Source organism: Amblyomma americanum, chromosome 3 (genome assembly GCF_052857255.1).
Source record: "Amblyomma americanum isolate KBUSLIRL-KWMA chromosome 3, ASM5285725v1, whole genome shotgun sequence".
NCBI classification, from domain to species: Eukaryota; Metazoa; Arthropoda; class Arachnida; order Ixodida; family Ixodidae; genus Amblyomma; species Amblyomma americanum.
The window spans coordinates 88,878,740-88,884,771 of NC_135499.1; positions in this window are offsets into that span (position 1 = coordinate 88,878,740).

Below are 6,032 nucleotides of genomic sequence, written 5' to 3' on the forward strand. Positions count from 1 at the left end.
TGTCAGCTCTGGCAAGTGTACAGTCTTGGCTACATTGTTCTATATAGACATTAGACAGCAAGTCCTCCTTTGGCATAGCTTGGATGCCGTGAACTTCTATGTTTAGCTTCCGGCTACGAAACTCTAGATCATTTACAGTCGCTTTCAGCTGCTGAATATCGCCGGAAATGCAAGCAGTCTCTAATTTGCCTACACGTCTGTTCAAGCTACTGATGGCTTTCTCTTGTTTAATCTGATGGTTCAGGGTGTCAACATACTTCTGGGACAATAGCTCAATAGAGTCCTTGATCTCTTCAGCTTGGGTTGGCAGTCCTGCCAGAGCATCGAGCCTTCGAGTTAAATCTGCCAGGAGGTTAGTTAGCTCAGAGTCCGTGCTCGCTTTGTCCCCACATTTGGATTTTGATGGACGGTAGGCTACACATATCCATGTCCTGCGGCCGCTCTCCCCTTTGGTCTGAAAAGTTGACTCTGACCATCCATAGCAACTACCAAGATGGTAAGAGGACTCACATTCGCTGCACTTCAGGATGCGTCCGTCATCTGGCAGGGGCTCGTCGCAGGACTGGCATGTGTTTGCCATGACAAGTAGTCCAGAGGTGCAACGAAGCACTCAGACACAAGGCATGTAATTGTAAACAGCACTGAGAAAATGGCACAACACGGTGGCAATGGCGGTAGTATCAGCGCAGCGTTTGACAGGAAGATAAGCGAATTTACCAACGTGGATAGCCAAAAAAGAGCAGATAATGCAAGCGTCCTTCCACCACCGCCGCTGATGCCAGTTTGTCCATGAATATGACCGACACCTGAACCGCGCTATAAAAACAAGAATAAAGGAGGGACTGACACAAGAAAGGAAGAAAAAGGTACCGCAGTGGAGGGTTGGGGAATAATTCCAAGTGGTCTAAATTATTCCGGAGCCCCCCCACTGCGGCAGCTCTTTCTTCCTTTCTTCTCTCAGTCCCTCATGTATTCCTTCCCTTACGGCGCTGTACAGGTGTCCGTCGATATGTGAGACAGACACTGCCCATTTCCTTTCCCAAAGAGCCAATGCAATTTTAAATGGGTGTGATAGAGCAATAGAGTAAAATGCAGAAGACGATTGGCAGCGATGAACACACCGCCTCCGTAGGAGTTATTGTTTGTGCCCTTGCGAAAGATGGCGAAGATTTTTAACTACGGCAAGATCTAGGAATCAATGAAGAATTATTCGAGGCATGATTCAGATAACAGAAGAATGTTTCATGAACTCGAACACGTGATATTATACACGGTATGTTCCTTTGGAAGAACACTGCGTATGTTTGTAAACAGAGCTAATGAATAACACTATGAAGTGTGTTGAAAAGGTTTAAAAACTGATTGACAAAATATGCATCATTTTAGAGTGTCAGGCTGGATATAACACGTATGTTTTCTTGGAAGAGATCAATTTGTCCAAGCGAAGTTTGAACTTGACATCCCGAACCTCTCCAAATTCAAAGAGATACCAAACAACTGCACGAACACTAAGCTAAATGTGCTCGGGAACTGCGCAGTTCATGGTTTTCAACGACTCGGCTAGAGATAGAATCGGATTTTTTTCTTACAAATCACTGGGACTTTCAATGGGTGGCGGCGTCTCGCAAAATGCCATGGTGCCTAGTCTGTGTGCCTGCTCAATGTCTCGTGGTTGTATAGCTATTTCTAATTTCTTTACAGAGGCCGATTACTAGTTGTTGAAACCTGCTCCATGATCCACTATGAGGTTCTTTGATCCCCTAGGAAATAAGGTTGTTCTGACGCTGCGTCGTCAGCACGGAAAGTCAACGACGACACTTCGGCAACGCAATCCTTTGCAGTGGATTCGATTGCCTCAATCTGGGTCATCACTGCTGCTAAAGAGGCCTAGTCCTGTTGAATATTATGCAGCCTGGTTTTTAAGTCAATGAAAGATTTTTCATGGTCCGCCAAGGTGGAGTGAATGAATTTGTAGTGTCCACGGATCTCAGACTGTCGGCTTTTCTACCTTTTGTATAGCACCGGGCTTTTTAAAGTGCATAGGTGGACGAGAATTCGCTTCAATATCACCGGCTAAGGGTAGTAACACTGTTAACATAAAAGCACAGTCATAAGCAATGTAATACGTGCTTCGTGTGCTCGGCAGCAGGACAAATACTTTATAAAAAGTATTTTTAGCATAAACACGATGACAATTGATTACCTGCAAGGAGAAAAGATGCGAGCCATAAGATGCTCTCACCGCCTGCCTGCCCAAGCCCACTGAAACGCTGGCGATGTCGGTGTAGCAATATGTCCCGATAATGCGGGTAGGATGATTCACAAGCAGCGCTTGGTTTCTAAGAAGTCCAATATATACGAGGCACACGCACGTGTTTCGCAGAATGGTTCAGTTGCTGCAAAGAAGTGCGTGAGCAGAAGGCACTGAAGGACAGTTGACACTTCATGCGGTGCAGAGACAAGTCGGTGTGTTCGAAGGGCAGTGGATTATGGCAGGAAAAGGAGGATCCAGGAATCCATCGCACATGTCCATGGATTGAAGAAGAACAAAGCAAAGTAACTGCATGGCGAAAAGATTCCAGCAGATAGTTCCTCCCATCGCTTGCCTGTTTATCGTTCCAAAGCTACTCAGGCTCTGAGGGACGCCGTAGTGAAGGGCTTCAGAAAATTTAGACCACCTACAGTTGTTTTACAGGGACTGACGTCGCACAGTACACGGGGCTCTTCCATTTCGCCTCCATCGAAAAGCGACCGCCGCGGCCAGAACCGAACTTTTACAGCCGAGTTCTGAGAGCGCTTGTTTCGAGTGCTATCTGCTGCGTGTATGCGGCTCTGGACTGGTGCAAACGCGGAGCGTTCAAAACCACGACTCTAGGCCACGGTTGCATTTGAAGGTAGTGTCTCGAGATCATTTGCTTGAAAGATAATAACGCTGAAACATCGAGGGTCCTCTTTAATCAGTTTTTCGTAAGCAACGATTGCAACTGGTTTTTGGGCATGCTAGGTTGTTTCCAAATGCGCGCTCTTTTCAGTCACCCGCGGTATATGCAGCGGATAAAAACAATTTCTCGCAGCTTCTTGGAGCTCCGATGCATAACAGCCGATGAGGGGCATGGTTGCTTCGCACTATTGAGTACAGCCTAGCAGACGACGCTCAGTCCAACACCACGAAATCTGGGCATGCCCTTGCCACGCACGCTTTCTCCTTACCTCCTTCCGGCGCGAAAGTGCCGCGCAGTCGACGTAAGCGCGTTCTTGCTAAATTTTGGAAGAGTGTGCAAAGCTATCTTTGAAGGGGGCAGATATACCAGTGGTGGCGAAGACCAGAAAACAGATATTACCCGTTAGCCCGTAGAATCATAAAAAATAATTTGGTATACCTAAGTTATTACCTGTTGCACTGACGCAATTACAGAGATTTACCTCTTAGTAAGGGATAAGCATGTCGTTTTTATTCTGCTTTTGGAAGCGATTATCCTCGGAGGTTTGGCTCAACAATTCTTCACTATCACTAGAATCTTGAGATAAGCGGACGTTTTTGGCGCTTGCTCAGTGCCTCTCACAGATACACGTTGCTTCCTGCTAAAAGTGCGCGTTGACCTACTCTATGCAGTCTGCGTTACAGTGCCCGCAACTGGCCAATGTTCAACTCATACCGGACAAGCAGTGGCTTCACATGTGCTCTTTGCAGTGACGCGTACTGGTTTGTAGGCGCTGCTAGCTGAGCGCGTGCCGAAGATCTGTTTTATATTTTTAAAAACATAGGCGGAGCGGCTCTTGATATTGGCCAGGTAGTAATCTCATACTGCAACCGTGCTACTAGCTGCAAAATTCAAAAGCCTCTCAGATACATTGCAACAAAAAGTCATATATCGACAAGAGAAAAACCGGCATAGAATGTGTGCGCAACGTGCTGTGGCACTTTATAGCTCACATTCACGAATAAAGGAAACATCGCTTTTTATTCTCTCATAAAATTCAATGTGAACAAAATTGCCCGCAATGCACAACTGAGCACGACTCCTTTCCTGGAGTCGCTACGTTACTGAGGATGGCTCTCTGGACGAACGGAACATTACTATTTCATTTTATGATAACAAGGGGACAACTGCAAAATTTCGTCCTGTGACACTTTGCAATCTCCTCGAAAGGGTGAAACTGTGGAAGGATATTCGAATTTTTGCCCTCTTTACAGAAGGCGCATTGTGTTTCAGTCTGATTTTGGAAGACTGCAAAAATCAGCCAGAGAGGCGAAATAGCGTCACTTAAGCCGACCTAGTTACCGCCGCCTGGCAGAACTGCGTGCCTCACAGCTGAGGAAATTAGTTAATGCTCTACAGCAGAAGACGTGGCTTCTGAAACAACCTGAGATGCCGGCCCTGGATCGCCTACACCAGATGGTAGGGCAAATAAAATACCAAAGAAATTGGCTCTGGTTTAGATCTGGTTAAACTTGGAGTGACACGAGAGATACATCTGCCTGGCTACGCTCCTCCATAAGCTTAAGGTTGTCCGTTTCGCTATCCGTGACCAACCACGTGACAAACCACGTGGATGATCAAGTTACCAACCATGTGACCAGCAACGCCGCCTCTACGGAGCTCAAGGGGTGCGACACAGCTCGAGGGGTGCCACGCTAAAGGCTCGAAATGCTAGCGTTACATAGCTATCGCCACAATAGATATTTGTGCGAACAGGCTGCTCGCACAAGCAAGCGCGCAGTTTTCACAAATTTGCAACTATTACAACCGACATTGCTCTGCAGTGTCGTCTTGTAACCAGCAATATTTGGTTTGGTTTGGGTTACAGGGGTTTAACGTCCCAAAGCAACTCAGGCTATGAGAGACTGCGTAGTGAAGGACTCCGGTGATTTCGACCACCTGGGATTCTTGAACGTGCACTGACATTGCACAGTACACAGACCTCTAGAATTTTGATTCCATCGCAATTCAATTCGACCGGCCGCTGCGGCCGGGATCGAACCCGCGTCTTTAGTGCCGGCAGCCGAGCGCCATAACCACTCAGCCACCGGGGCGGCTTAACACCAATATTTATTATCTGTAGAGGTAAAGAACTCGAGCTGCCTAGTTATGCTATAGAATACCACCACGCATTTCGTGTACGAGCTGCATATGAAAAGTCGCTGCCAAAGAAATATTTTAGCTGCTAATTTTTAGCCTTGCGCTCGGTCATGAAGGCGACAGCCTGCTGGTAGAAGAGGACGCATTCTGCCACGCGCTCTGGTTAATGGGGTTTAATGTCTCAAAGCGACTCAGGCTATCAGGGACGCCGTAGTCAAGGGCTCCGGAAATTTCTTTAACGGCCACTTATGTCGCACACTACACGAGCCCACAGAATTTCGCCTCCATCAAAATTTCACTGCCGCTGAAGGGATCGAACCCGCGTCTTTTGGGCCAACAACCGAGCGCCATACACAATGAGCCACAGTGGCAGTTGTCACGCACTCTTCTGAATGCAGCTGGCAGCAGGACTCTTGGTGCTCGCACCGCGATTCTGCAATGTTCGGATGTGTCAAATAGGCAAATGTGTTAGCAACTTTCTCCTGAGTTATGCGCTCGTTGTACCCGTTGAGAAATACACAGCGTAATCAGTGTTACAGACCGCAGTTCATGTTATACATAGCGTTTTAATGAGCATGCATAATCTCAAAATATCGCTGCAGACATACCATGAAAGATCAAAGAACTGTTCGCCATAGTGATTGATGCATGAGGTTGTTTTTCAACAATTGTTTATTGCAGTAATGTCGATAGGCAGCGAAAATAAAGTTATTCAAATTTTCTGTACGTAATGCCATGTGCTGTCATCAGTTGTTCCTTCGCACTTCGACAGACATAAATACTGCGTGGAAGTTCATTCGGTCTTTGCGCGCAGGGAGTGAAACCATCGTGAGGGGTAACGTATTCACTTTTTTCATAAACGCAGATCAGGATATTTTTTTGCAGGTCGCAGGCGAAATAGAAATGGAATCTTCAATTCCGGTGCAACTTGTGGTTCCAGAATTTTACTCG